This window comes from Camelina sativa, chromosome 12, assembly GCF_030686135.1.
Source record: "Camelina sativa cultivar CO46 ecotype springtype chromosome 12, ASM3068613v1".
Classification (NCBI taxonomy): domain Eukaryota; kingdom Viridiplantae; phylum Streptophyta; class Magnoliopsida; order Brassicales; family Brassicaceae; genus Camelina; species Camelina sativa.
Window position 1 is genome coordinate 40115570 of NC_141891.1, and position 14167 is coordinate 40129736.

The following is a 14167-nucleotide window of genomic DNA, read 5'->3' on the forward strand; positions in this document are numbered from 1 at the left end:
TTGGGCCAAGGAGGGCGAGATGAAACTCTAGGAGCTAGAGTAGTGGTCGCTCTGACTGGCGGCACGGCTGGGCGGAGATGGAAGCTCGACCGTCACCTTTCTTTGCTTTTTTGTTGCTTGTCATCTCACCAAACTGAGAAATTGATACCGGATTCGGAAAAGGAGAGAAATATGTGTGAGTTAAAGCTAAAAATCACCCAGATCCGTGAAGAAACAAAGAAGTTGTGATGATTTAAAGTTGTTTTTTTTTCTTTTCAGTATTGTGTTTTTAAAGAGTGAAGAAGAAAATGAAGCCGTCAAGCTTAAAAGGAATGGTGTCGATCGACACTGATCCAATCCTGCGAATGAGTTTTGATTCGGCCCACTTCTTCCCATCTCTCCTTAGACCCAATAACAAAATCCATATTGCTCAAGCCCAATAGCTATTTTCTTCTTCTTTGGTCCATTACCTGTACCTTGGTGTCGGTCGACACTCACCTCTGATTCACGATTTCTGAAGCAATTAGACTTAAAACAAAAAATTAAAAAGGTAGTGAAACAAAACCAAAAATAGGAAAGAACATAGTTAGATCCTACCAGTGGGTGTTCTTTCCTTGTACATCTTAGAGTTCTTAAATGCATGATACAACAAGTCATCCAACTCATTCAGCTGAACCAACCTTCTCTCTGAAGCAGCCTTAGAATAAAAATTCATCAACTTAACAGCCCAAGCCATCTTGTGCTCAAGCTCCATTAGAAGATGACATGCTTTCCAATAAAGCAGATGAAACAAAGTAGTGCCGAGTGGTGTCTTATACGCAGTCCGATATGCCCAAAGTGCCTCGTCTAACTTCTCAGCTCAATCCTTCCTTGTCAAACCCACTGTCGTCTCACAACTCTCCTTAATCTAACGGTTCGGGTACCAGATCTTTGGATCTATAGACATAGTATTCAATTGGGTATTTTATAGAATCGGGTCGGGTTCGGGTAATTTTAGGTGCACCCGAAATCCAAACTGAGTTTCGGATATTATATGGATTTTGGTATTATTATCCGAACTTGATAAAAATACACAAAATTGGTATAAAAACCCGAACTAACATTAAAAACCCCAAAACGACGTATAACTTGAATCTCAAATACCAAGTAGAATGTATCAAAAGCAACATAGAACTGAAAGATTGAAGAGTATAAATGAAAGTCTTGCAGCTTGTTGCGAAGAGAGTTGGATATAGACTTGGTGTAGAAGTGGTTGAGAAAGGCTGACTTGCATCCTTCCCAGCTAGTAATCGATCCAGTTGGTAGAGACTTTAACCATCTATGAGCTTTGTTGGCTAGAGAGAAAGGAAAAAGCTTACACTTCAAGTAATCTTCGGGAATTCCATTGGTTCTTGTTTTTGAGTAGATTTCTTCATAAAGATCAATGTGGTCCATCGGATGTTCAGTAGTAAGGCCATGGAACTGATTTTGCTTCACCAAACTAATAATTTGAGGTTTAATCTCGTAATCACGTCGTGGAGGATGAGTGATACGGATGGCAGCGCGGTCTTGAGGGTATTGATTGGGAGCATCATAGTCAGCGATGGTACGATTACGAGCGGCACGCCTTAGAGGGTGCACATAAGCAGGTTGTCTTCCGCCAACTTGAGGTAGTGGTGGATTAATGACAAGAGGAGGGTGGTGAGGAGGAGCATCGGGGTTGTCTCCCACGCCTAGAGGATTAGCATCACGAGGAGCTTGTTGATGGTCACGGCCAACAAATGGGTCGAGTTGCGGATCAGCGGCTTCAAGGTTGGCGTTTCCACCTTGTGCGAGAATCGGTTCTCCTTGCTCGTTGAGGGCAGGAGGTATCAGCGGTTGGTCGAGGTTAAAGGGACCTTGGTCCTGGTTCCTTTCTTCGGCCATGAGTTGTTGTTTTTGAAGTTTCCTAAGCTCACGTTCTAGTCAATCAATGTCTTGAATTTGAGATACGGTTCCGGAGGGTTGACTGCTAGTCATGCACTACAAAATCCAAAAACAGAAACTAAAAGGGAAAATAGAGGTTATCGAAAAACAAGAAAATTAAAACTAAAATTGAAAACTTCAACAGAAAATTTCAAAGTATCTTAGACGAGAGTTCTTATCAAATTCAATTGACAGCTAGTTACTCCCCGACAACGGCGCCAAAAAGCTTTGATGTGTGTAGAATTTCACTCCAAATCTTTTACCTGAAAAGACTACACGACGACTGAAAGTGCACAGTTAATCAATGTAGTATTTTAGGATCAATAGAGAGTAATAGCAAACACAAATTGAATTTAAAGAGAAAGAACTATGGCTAAGACTAAATAAGAGATTGGGGTTTTGGTTTTCCTAATAACTATTGCAAATAAATAAAAAAGGTTTAAAACTATAAGGCTAAGGCGTTGCGTGTTTTGGGAGTCATCTCAGGGTTTTCATGGTTCTAAGCAATATTAAGTGTAAGATCTAACAAGTAAATACTAATTTCAGTCTAGGTTCTCAACAATGAAACACTAATGAACTAACAAGCTATTTTAATAGATTGAAAGTCTAAAGTCTTCATACTCCAATACTCAACTTTCGCAGGCAACAACGCATGTCAACCAACTAGTTAATCAAGTTCGATACATTCACCAAACTCCGTAACTCAACTTACGTAGGTTATGATGCAAAGTTTCGGTATAACACTAGTTCAGAGAAATAGGATAACGCGGTTAACGCTCCCGTTCTCTAGATCAGCACTTGGTGATCAATCCAAGCACATGTATTAAGATAAAGATGTCCCAAAAGAACTCTAATATAGAACCAAAAATAAGATCTAACAACCTAATTGAAGCGAACCATGAATTCTCCTTGTATCACCCCATAAAACCCAACAAAGTAAACTACTCGCTCATGATGCAAAGAAACGACATTGATATTATAAAGTATAGCATCAAAAACGAATCAATAAACAAAATGGGTTCAAAGGAAACTTCTATAGTTGTCACAAAACTAACTTGATCCCAAAAGCAATGATAGTATGAAAGCATAAGAAAGAGTAGAAAGAGATTGGTGTCTTCGGCGATGGCTTCTAAGAGGAGTTGAGAGAGGACGAGCTTCGACGGCTGAATAGGAGTCTCTGGTCGTCTCTAGGTCAGCTGCTGGTGGCTTGGATGAAGAATTAAGACGTACAAAGGAATCACACCGGAGGCACACCTCAAAACCTTAGGTTTTATGAGTATTTATAGGGTTTTGTCTAGGATTAGGGTTTGTAAGGATAGAAACGTCTTTTTTCTTGAGTGCAGGACAAGGGGCGGCGAAAGAGGCTTCTGGACCGTGGAGGAGGCTTGGACTGGGCCGCCGTGATGGTCGCTGGTCAGGCCTTGAATAAAAGCCCATCGGCTGGTTTGTTCTCTTTACATCGGTTTGTAACACGTCTCAGTAAATCGGGCATAACTTCTAGATGAATGAATGGATTGACTTGATTCCACTTCTAAGAGAAATATGACTTTTCCAGCTTTCTATAGACACCAAGCATGATATATTTTGAGTTCTGGAAGCTCTTCAAAAATTGCCCGTACAGTAAAGATCTGAATCTTTCCTGAAACGTATTTTTCTTGTCTTTTGGTCCTTTTTGCTATAAAACCTGTAAAACCTTCTTGAAACCTAAAATACTTGATAATAGACCTTTTCTACCTGAAATCTCATCAAACTCTTCCTAAATGCATATGAAAAATATAGCTAATATGAGTAAAATAATGATGTTATCAAATGGCATTAAGACGTATTCGACTCACTCGATGATGACTTTGATGGATACAACCTGATGGAGAAAAAGTATGATACATAGCTCAGAAGTATTGGAGTTAGAGATACTAATGAATTGGATACGTATCTGAGAGAAGAAGTTTCGAATCCGGAATTGATGATGGAAGTTGAGTATGATGTACTTTCTTGGTGGAAAGTCAACACTGTGAGGTACCCTCTTTTATATCAGATGGCTAGAGATTTATTTGCAATGCAAATATCATTTGTTGCTTCTGAAAGTGATTTTAGCACTAGTGGAAGAATAATCGATCCATATAGGAGTTTGTTACGCACTACATGGTGGAAATTTTGATGTGTACTTGAAAATAGTTAAAACAAGACATTACGTTTCAAGAAAATATGCTTACAATGCACAAATTCTTGCAGAAGTTGAGTTTGAACATGAGCTTCAAAGAGGTCAATTTTCTTTTCTCTTTCTTTGATGTTAATTACTTAATTACAAGTTACAGTTTGTAATGTTTTGTTTGTTTATTTTCAGTGTTTGAAACCCCAACAGAAGACTCCCATGTGATTACATTTTTTATGGCAGAAGAAGAAGAAGATGAGTAGAAGACTGTGGAACTATGTGTTTTGGTCCATTTAGAATTTTGGAAGATGACATTAGCTACTTGTTTCTCTCTTTTAAACTTCAGAATTTAGACTAGCATTCTATTTGAATTTCTCATTTCTTTAAGAGTTTTCAACAATGACTGGTCGAATCTTTTTATGAAGCATGGGAACGTTTCAAGGACTATGAACGTGACTGCCCCCATCATGGTTTTTCTCAAGGTAACCGCTTAAGTACCTTCTATAGATGACTACACCCTAAGTATCAACTTTCACTCGACACGGCCAGCAATGGAGATTTTACTACGAAGACCGTTCAAGAAGGACGAGCTCTCGTCGACAACCTTGCAGCAAGTAGTAGCAACACTTGCACCGATTTTGATAGAACAATCCGTTCTAGCAATTCCGACACTAAGGAGATTGCCGATCTCAAGAACAAGATGAACCAACTTCTAAGGAACCAACAACGTGGAGTAAACGCTTGTGATACTATTAACAATGGAAACATGGAGTCTTTCCAAGAAGGTTCTTATGACCAAGAAGAAGAAGTCAACTATGTTGGTGCTCAAGGATACTACCAAAACCGAGGGTACAATAACAACTTCAACAACAATTTTAGAAACACTTCTAACCTTTCTTATAGGAACCCAAATGTGGAGAATCCCCAAGATCAGAAATATCCTCAGCAAGCTAACCGCTTTCAAAGCAACATCTTTGGTGGAAACAACAACAACAACTCTCAGCCGCGAGCTCAATTCAACAACAAAAAGCCGCCTTTCCAATCCGGACCAGCCCAGGCGCCTACTTCTCAAGCTGACGCCAACGTCGATATAAAGATTCAAGAACTCCTTGCTGCTTTTCAAAAGCAATCAAGAGACATCAACACAAGGATCGATAACATCTATATTGAACTAAATGGGAAGTATGAAATCATTTCTATCCATGTCAAGAAGCTTGAAACACAAGTTGCTCAAACCGCTAATGCCGTTCCACGCTAAGTTGGTGTACTTCCGGGAAAACCCGAAGAGAATCCTAAAGGATATTGCAATGCTATCTCAGCCGTACCAGCCCTCACCTACCGTGAAGCCAAACTTATGGTACCACTCTTTGACTCTTATGAGGATGTTATTCGTATGACATGTCCATTTGATGAAGAAACCGCAAGCCACTACCCTTTAAGGAGACTACCTAAAGCTGAAGATCCAGGACGTTTTGTTTGCACATGCTCCATAACAGGCATTCAATTCTCTAACTCTCTTTGTGACTCTGGTGCTAATGTTAATGTTATGTCAATAAGTGTAGCTGAAAAGCTAGGATTGCGAGACATATCGCCATCCAACCTCAGTTTAGTCTTTGGAGACTCATCACAAAAGGTTCCCGACGGATTAGTTCGAGACCTACAACTTGTAGTATGAGATTGCATAGTCCGTACTGATTTTCACATCCTAGATATGGAATAAAAGACCGAGAGACCTTTGATTTTAGGAAGACCATTCCTAGCTACTGTTGGAGCCATCATCGACCACAAGTCAAAGAGGAAAATCTTTGCTAACATCAACAAGAAGAAGTCATATCCGACTATCTCCAAGCCGAAGCTATGGCCAACTAGCTCATTACATGAAGAACCGATGGATCCTCACATCGACAAGCTTAAGCAATTCGACCATTCTGCATCCACAAGTGCCAACAACCTGCCACCCAAGCAACCTAAACCGCCTAAGCCACCTCAAATTTCCAAGATCAAGATCATAGCTCCTCCTGAGCTAAGTAGTGAGAGCAAGGAACAGATCCAAGAGATGATAAGGCATACTAAAGAAGTTCTTCTTCATGCAAAAGTTTTTGAAACTTCTGCAAAAAGACAACTTGTTATTGAAGCTGGAGCAGACTATCAAGATATCAAAGGAGCCGAAGGAGCATTGATTCCTGAAGCTAACTCTCCTCACCCTGCTTGAGAAAGCAAGCTAACGTCAAGCCAATGACGTTAAACAAGCGCGCTACTTGGGAGGCAACCCATGTCTAGTAAGTATTTATTTTCTTTTACTTTTAATATTTTTGCATTTTAGTTTCAGGTTTATAAAAAAAAAAATAGAAAATAGAAAAGCCAAAAAGAAGGAAGAAGAAGTCCCCATGGATTGGCAATGCACATTATGACTAGTGGCAAGCACCACCTACTGACCGGCCATGTTCAACATGACCGAAGAATGCCGAAGGCGACGGATTATCACCATCCTTGAGTGAATGATGCTGAGAGTCCCCACCAGCCATACCGACCGTAGCCAATGCCATGTCCCGCATCCCATGTACCGTGTACCACATCCTATGTACCGCGTACCATGCCCACCGTACCAGCTGCTATGTCCGCGACCGTTCATCCATGTACCGCGAGATAACTCCAAACCACCACCATCCTCACCACCTACCATCACCATTCTTTTACTTAGGTATGTTTTTATTATTTTTATTTTCTCATATTATTGATGGTTTTTGGTTTTTGTTTCAAGGAGGATGCATTTAGAGATATATAAAACACAATTCGAATGAACTTAGCCTAGTTCAAATTCGATGTCAAGCAACCAAAGGAAGTACAAACGGTTAGTCACCACACTTTCATTCCACAGCCGACTTCTGAGACAATTTTTGGGCAACAACTAAATGTCTAGAGTCGACAAAACATCATTCCATCAAGGTGACATTGTTCTTAACCCCTACACTTTTCCTTATGATTTTTAATCCTCAACTCTTTCTTTTTTCCCACCAAGGACGGTGTGATTTAAGTCTGGGGGGAAGGATGTTCCATCCTATACTAATGCTACTTTCTATTTTGTTGACTTGAGACCTTTTTCCACTTTTACATCAATAATTTTGACGTTTTTATCGAGTCACATTTTTTTATTGAGTCAAAACTAGTAGGGGATTATGATCTTATTCTAACGGTTTATTTGATTTAGATTAACACTCTTATGACTCTTGATTATGCTTGACAACAAAACCGAAGTTTGGAAAGTCTGTGAGCCGACTCAACAATCCCCCAAGTCCCTATTCGATGGATATTCAGATGATCTAACGTTTTCTCTAAATTTTATAGGACCTAAACCGGACTTAATTATCAACCCTGGGAACTGGTATACATTGGACTAGATCTCTATATTCAAGCCACACAAGACATTGCACTTCTTCAAAAGTATGTTCCCCTCTCTCTTCTCTTTAATACTCTAAATAAAAAAGAGAGGAAAAGAAAAGAAAAGAAAAAAAAAGAGATGAAAAGAATAAGAATATAGGTAACAAAGAAGTGAGCCCAGGGATGTCGCGTAAACCCGTGCATACTTTGGATTTCATGGAAATCTGTCCAATATAAAAAAAGAAAAAAAAGAGCAAGGGATCTATAAAAAAAAAATGATACCCTAGAAAATTAGGGAGAAATAGATTCTTTGGAAGTGAGAAAAGGAAGAGGAAAAGAATCAAACGAAAAAAGTCTTGGCTTGAAGAGAGTCGACAAGCCATTGATTAATTTTCCCTTGGTAAGATTTCACTTTTTATTATTGCTTTAATTTATGTAAAGAGATGACAATGGAGATTCTGGAGATTCTAAAAACTTGTGGGATCAAGGAGCGTTGATGATTCTCATGGTGGATAACAAATATAATTTCCTAATTTCAAGGCGAAGAAGAGTGCAAAGACAATATCCCCAAAGATAAGTGAATTCCCATTATTTTCAAAACCTCTTTTCCATAATTTATTCTGATTATTTTCTTGAGGACAAGCAAAGTCTAAGTCTGGAGGAGTTGATAACATCATTATTTTACTCATATTAGCTATAGTTTTCATATGCATTTAGGAAGAGTTTGATGAGATTTCAGGTATAAAAGGTCTATTATCAAGTATTTTAGGTTTCAAGAAGGTTTTATAGGTTTTATAGCAAAAAGGAACAAAAGACAAGGAAAATACGTTTCAGGAAAGATTCAGAGCTTTACAGTACAGGCAACTTTTGAAGAGCTACAGAACTCAAAATATATCATTCTTGGTTTCTATGGAAAGCTGGAAGAGTCATCTTTCCCCTAGAAGTTGAATCAAGTCAATTCATTCATTCATCCGGAAGTTAGGCCCGATTTACCGAGACGTGTTAACCGACGTAAGGAGAACCAACCAGCCGATGGGCTTTTATTCAAGGCCTGACCAGCGACCATCACGGCGGCCCAGTCCAAGACTCCTCCACGGTCCAGAAGCCTCTTTCGTCGCCCCTTGTCCTGCACTCAAGAAGGAACGACGTTTCTACCCTTAAAAACCCTAACCCTAGACAAAACCCTATAAATACTCTTAAGGCTTAGGGTTTTGAGATGTGCCTCCGGTGTGCTTCCTTTGTGCCTCTTAATTCTTCATCCACGCCACCAGCAGCTGACCTAGAGAAAACCAGAGACTCCTCTTCAGCCGTCAAAGCTCGTCCTCTCTCAGCTCCTCTGAGAAGCCATCACCGAAGACACCAATCTCTTTCTACTCTTTCTTATTCTTTCATACTATCATTGTTTTTGGGATCAAGTTACTTTTGTGACAACTAGAGAAGTTTCCTTTGAACCCCTTTTGTTTATTGATTCGTTTTTGATGCTATACATTATAATATCAATGTCGTTTCTTTGCATCATGAGCGAGTAGTTTACTTTGTTTGGTTTTATGGGGTGATTCAAGGGGAATTCATGGTTCGCTTCAATTTGATTGTTAGATCTTATTTTTGGTTTATTATTAGAGTTCTTTTGGGACATCTTTATCTTAATGCATGTGCTTGGATTGATCACCAAGTGCTGATCTGGAGAACAGGAGCGTTATTCGCGTTATCCTACTTCTCTGAACTAGTGTTATACTGAAACCTCGCGTCGTAACCTGCATAAGTTGAGTTGCGGAGTTTGGTGAATGTATCGAACTTGTTTAACTAGCTGGTTGACATGCATTGTTGCCTACAAAAGTTGAGTAACGGAGTATGAAGACTTTAGACTTTCATTCTATGAAAATAGCTTGTTAGTTCATTAGTGTTTCGTAGTTGAGAACCTAGACCGAAATTAGTATTTACTTGTTAGATCTTACACTTAATATTGCTTAGAACCATGAAAACCCTGAGATGACTCCCAAAATGCCCAACGCCTTAGTCTTATAGTTTTAAACCCTTTTTATTTATTTGCAATAGTTATTAGGAAAACTATAACCCCAATCTCTTATTTAGTCTTAGCCATAGTTCTTCCTCTTTTAATTCAATTTGTGTTTGCTATTACTCTCTGTGGGATCGATCCTAAAATACTACATTGATTAACTGTGCACTTTCAGTCGTCGTATAGTCTTTTCAGGTAAAAGATTTGGGGTGAAATTCTACACACATCACCATTCCAGACTGCAATCTAGGCCTGGGCATTTTAACCGAATCCGAAACCCGAACCCGAACCCGACCCGAAATAGGCAGTTCGGTTCGGTTTCGGGTGGCATGAAATACCCAATCGGATATCCGAATTAACCTGAAAGAAATACAAAAATGCACTTATGGGGACTCGAACCCGGTACCTTATACATTAATTGGTGTATCATAAACCATTTTGCCACCTTAGTTATTGTGTCTTAGTATGAAAACATTAATTATTTATCTATATATATATATATATATATACATATGTAATCTAAAATTCCTAATTGACGTATTTTTTTCTGATAACCGTTTTTGATATTTAAGTTATATACTAATTCAGGTATATTGGTATGTTTCGGGTTTTTTTACCTATTTCGGGTATTTTTATCAATTTCGGATAAAAATACTCGAAATTCATCGGATATCCGAAATTTACTTCGGATTTCGGGTGTATCCAAAATTATCCGAACCCGTTCGGATAAAACTCAAACCTGACCCGATTCTATAAAATACCCGATCGGATCCTATTTTCGTATATCCGAAGATCCGAAAATCCGAAGATCCGAACCCGATCGGGTTCGGGTACCCGAACGCCCAGGGCTACTGCAATCACACTATCTTTGATTTCAGACATTCCATCCTTTACTATCAAGTTTATAATATGAGCAGTGCACCTCATATGCATGAAATCTGCATCCATAACATATCAGAGAGAAACTAGATTGAATTTGACTTAGAGCATTGCTATTAGCAGTTTCATTATCAACAATACATTGAACACCTTCTCTATCCCCCATTCAGAATGACACTCTTGAAGTGTAATCATCTAAGAATGATTAGGATGGTTTACTTCTAGAGATGCAGAGGACAATGAGTTAAAAAAAAACATTATTGCAGAGGACGATGATTAAAAGACGATTGCAGAGGAGTGGACAAAGAATACGAAGTACTAGTGATTTCCTTCGTTAAGTCGCAAAAGGAGGAGAGGATGGTATACAATTTAGGGTTTCAAGCTTGAACAAATGAGAATAAGATCTAATCTTATCGGGTAAAGGCAAAAAACAGCCTCGATTTTGAAGCTTGGAAGTCATATGGGCTATAACAAGTTCTGCAATCGAAAAACAAATGAAAAAAGGATTAGGGATTTAATGGGTTGTGCATTATGTTCGGGTTATTTTGGATCTATTTTGGGTATCAAGTATTACCTGAATCTGATCGGGTATCCGATTTTATGAGACATTAAACCCGATCAGGTATTTTACACTACCCAAACCCAAACCAAACTGCTTACTTTGGGTCGGGTTCGGGTTCTTGTTTCGGATTTGGTTAATATGCCCAGGGCTAACTTGACCAGTAGTCTGAGGATGATTTGAAGTAGCGACACAATATTGAACTCCGTACTTCTGTAACAACTTGTCAAACACTCTATTCATAAAATGTTTACCTCCATCACTTATAACAATCTGAGGAAATCCAAACCATGGAAAAATAATGGTCTTAAACAACTTCAGAACCACAGAAGAATTATTCTTAGGACTTGCAATTGCCTCCACCCACTTAGAGATATAGTCAAGAACTACAAGAATGTATTGGTTCTTATAAGGCAAAGGAAATGGTCCCATAAAATCAATGCCCCAACAATCAAAAACTTGAACCTCAAAGATGAAATTTTGTGGCATCTCATGTCGCTTACTAATCTGTCTCCTTCTCTAAGAAGCATCACATCGAGAAAAAATTCATGGGCATTTTTAAACATTATCGGCCAATAAAACCTGGCTTTAAAAACTTTAGACAGAGTTTAGAAAGTGGCAAAGTGTCCAACATACCCTGACCCATGGTAATGAAATAGCACATCTGGAACCTCAGTCTCAGCTAGACATCTCCTATAAACCCCATCAGAATAATGCTTGTATAAATACGGCTCATCCCAATAGAATCTGATAAGATATCTCAAGAACTTCTTCTTAGCATAGCCTGTGAACTTCTCTTGTTCTAACTCTACAACAAGATAATTTGCTATATCAGCATATTACAGTTGATTGGAAGACGCCACAGCAGCCACATCCTCATCAATCTCACAAACCGTAACAGTAGAGGATGGGTGTCAAGTGACACTGGTAGTAGTGTCGATTAACATTGGTAGTACTATTGATCGAGACTAAGGAATTGTGTGGATCATTAGTGTAGAGACGAGGATTGGTGGCTCGACATTGGTCCGCCTAGGAAATTATGTCAACCGACACCCAGGTGGTGTCGATCCACACCGACTCTGTAGTTCAAAAATCTCGACGATTCTTCACCAAATCAACTTGAGAACCAATATCAATGACATAAACATTATCTTATGGAAGAGAATCATGGATTAGAACATCATCATCTATCCTAATCCGTGATAGATGGTCAGCAACTCCGTACTCAATTATTTCTTGTCCTATACTTCGATATCAAATTCTTGAAGAAAAGAAATCCATCTTAACAACCTTGGCTTGACATCCTTTTTTTGCATCAAATATTTTAGTGCAGTATGATCTGTATAAACTATCACCTTTGATCCAACCAAGTAAGAGCGAAATTTCTCAAAGGCGAACACTACCGCCAACAACTCTTTCTTGGTTGTTGCATTCCTCTGAGCATCATCAAATGTTCTACTTGCATAGTAAATAGCATGAAGCTTCTTACCTTCCTTTGATCCAACACAGCTCCAACTGCAAAATCACTGGCATCACACATTACCTCAAAATTGAAAATACCAAACCGGTGGATGTACAATCAGAGCACTCACTAGCTCTTGTTTAATCCGTTTAAAGACTAAACAACATTCATCTGTAAACTCACACTTGACATCCTTACAAAGCAAAGCTGAAAGTGGTTTGGCAATCCTGCTGAAATCTTTGATGAAGCGTCTGTAGCACCTGCATGTCCAACAAAACTCCTCACTGATTTCAAACTGTTTCACAGTTGAAGACCTATCATCACTTTAATCTTTGCACGGTAAACCTCTATACCAGCTTCTGAAACTCGGTGCCCGAGCACAATACCATATCTTACCATAAAATAGCACTTCTCCCAATTAATAACCAAGTGTTTCTGCTCACATCTAGCAACCACTTTACAGAGATTATCCAAATATCTCTTGAATGAAGATCCATGAACTGAGAAATCATCCATGAAGACCTCCATGTGTTCCTCAATCATGTATGTGAAGATAGACATCATGCATCTCTGAAAAATCGTAGGAGCATTATAGAGACCAAAAGGCATTATGCGGTATGCAAAAGTACCATAGGGACAAGTGAAAGTGGTCTTCTCTTGATCATCTGGATTAATTGGAATCTGGAAAAACCCAGAATAACCATCCAAAAAGTAGTGGTATGGATGATTAGCCAACCTCTCAAGCATCTGATCAATGAAGGGTAGCGAGAAGTGATATTTCCGATGATAGTCTGCGTTGAAATCAGCTCATTTATATCGTTCTTCACCACTATGACTCCTCTCTTCTTGGGAACAACATGCACTGGACTGACCCAATACCTGTCAGAAATTGGGTAGATGATTTCGACATTCAGCAGTTTCATGATCTCTTTCTTAACAACCTTTTTCAGATTCGAATCAGCCTCCTCCAATGCTCAATTGAAGATCTCACTCCTTTCTAGAATCTCTAGAGACGGTGATAAGACGTGGTCCATGGGCCTTTAATGATCGTATGCTAGTTCTGCAACGTTGGACTCCTCTAAATCCTCCTCTCATCAACTTTATCACTTTCTGGATTCAAATCCGAGGGATTCTGTTTCAATCCCTCAAACCTGAAGTGGTTGGTCACTTTGGACGCGCACTAGGGACCCTCATGGAAGTGGATTTTGATGCAGAAGCGGCGGCAAGGGATGAGTTTGTTCGTGTTCAAGTTAATTGGGATATTGAAAATCACCTAAGGTTTCAGAGGAGCTTTCAATTCAGCCTGGAACCAACACCTTGCTACGATTTCGTTATGAACATCTTCATGGCTTATGTGAAGTTTGTGGCATGATTACGCATGATTTAGGAGTATGTCTGATACAAAATGGAGGTTTTGGTGATGCTCCTCCCTCTGATGATGATGATGATAACGACGACAACCCTAGATATGGTCATCAAAATCATGGTGTTATTATCAGAGAAATAAATGACGAAGAGGAGGATCATGTTCTTGTAAAGCAACATTAAGAATAAGATATGGAGGAAGAGCGTGAGGAGTTGGATGACATGGATCCAAAACATGATGCATTGACTGAGATAGCTGATTTGGATGAAGCAAATAGGACTTATTACACATACAGAGGTGAACTTGAGACTAGTGAACTATTCAATCATGTGCCTTTTTTCTCCAATGCAACTGGAGACATGCCAGGAAGTGAAGCATATGCCAGTTACTCAAGACCAGTAGATCCAAGAGAAGAGATTATGCAGGCCACT

At 39.2% G+C, this 14167-nt stretch overlaps 1 non-coding gene across 1 annotated transcript; it reads right to left on the minus strand.

The window, feature by feature from the left end:
* Positions 1 to 4446: 4446 nt before the first annotated feature.
* Positions 4447 to 4549, minus strand: LOC147933384 (small nucleolar RNA R71). Its single transcript, XR_015576904.1, has one exon. It is a non-coding gene; the product is annotated as a small nucleolar RNA R71 (small nucleolar RNA).
* Positions 4550 to 14167: the final 9618 nt, after the last annotated feature.